General features: G+C 50.7%; 2 non-coding genes across 2 annotated transcripts; both read right to left on the bottom strand.

Moving 5' to 3' along the window:
• Window positions 1-102: 102 nt before the first annotated feature.
• On the bottom strand, window positions 103-221 carry LOC119347787. The gene has a single exon (XR_005168533.1). It is a non-coding gene; the product is annotated as a 5S ribosomal RNA (ribosomal RNA).
• A 297-nt stretch (window positions 222-518) lies between these two features.
• On the bottom strand, window positions 519-637 carry LOC119347788. Its single transcript, XR_005168534.1, has one exon. It is a non-coding gene; the product is annotated as a 5S ribosomal RNA (ribosomal RNA).
• Between the last annotated feature and the right edge of the window lie 285 nt (window positions 638-922).

Below are 922 nucleotides of genomic sequence, written 5' to 3'. Positions count from 1 at the left end.
CCAGCTATGACTTACCGCACTCGTGCAAAATAATAAAACACGGTAAATATATTACTTACACGTGCGTTTTGTTTTGCAAGCGGCGCGAAAAAAATTAAAAAGGGAATGCAACACGAGGACTTCCCAGGAGGTCACCCATCCTAGTACTACTCTCGCCCAAGCACGCTTAACTTCGGAGTTCTGATGGGATCCGATGCTTTAGTGCTGGTATGATCGCATCCGACATGTTACCCCGGTCTTCGTCCCTTATCCTTGCCCCTCCCAGCTCCACTACAAAGACGATTGTACATTGCTTTGGCCGCTCCCTCTCAACTACGGAGACGAGTTTAACGCGGTTTCCACCCCTCCCTCTCAACCGCACCAGTGCACGCTTGCCGCGCCACAACGCCGACGCTGGACCCGTGAATCGTGATCACCCAGCTATGACTTACCGCACTCGTGCAAAATAATAAAACACGGTAAATATATTACTTACACGTGCGTTTTGTTTTGCAAGCGGCGCGAAAAAAATTAAAAAGGGAATGCAACACGAGGACTTCCCAGGAGGTCACCCATCCTAGTACTACTCTCGCCCAAGCACGCTTAACTTCAGAGTTCTGATGGGAACCGGTGCTTTAGTGCTGGTATGATCGCATCCAACATGTTACCCCGGTCTTCGTCCCTTATCCTTGCCCCTCCCAGCTCCACTACAAAGACGATTGTACATTGCTTTGGCCGCTCCCTCTCAACTACGGAGACGAGTTTAACGCGGTTTCCACCCCTCCCTCTCAACCGCACCAGTGCACGCTTGCCGCGCCACAACGCCGACGCTGGACCCGTGAATCGTGAGCACCCAGCTATGACTTACCGCACTCGTGCAAAATAATAAAACACGGTAAATATATTACTTACACGTGCGTTTTGTTTTGCAAGCGGCGCGAAA

The sequence above is a fragment of the Triticum dicoccoides genome, unplaced genomic scaffold (assembly GCF_002162155.2).
Source record: "Triticum dicoccoides isolate Atlit2015 ecotype Zavitan unplaced genomic scaffold, WEW_v2.0 scaffold75466, whole genome shotgun sequence".
In the NCBI taxonomy this organism is placed as follows: Eukaryota; Viridiplantae; Streptophyta; class Magnoliopsida; order Poales; family Poaceae; genus Triticum; species Triticum dicoccoides.
The sequence above is the reverse complement of the archived record's forward strand: the minus strand, read 5'-3'. Positions and strand labels throughout refer to the sequence as shown.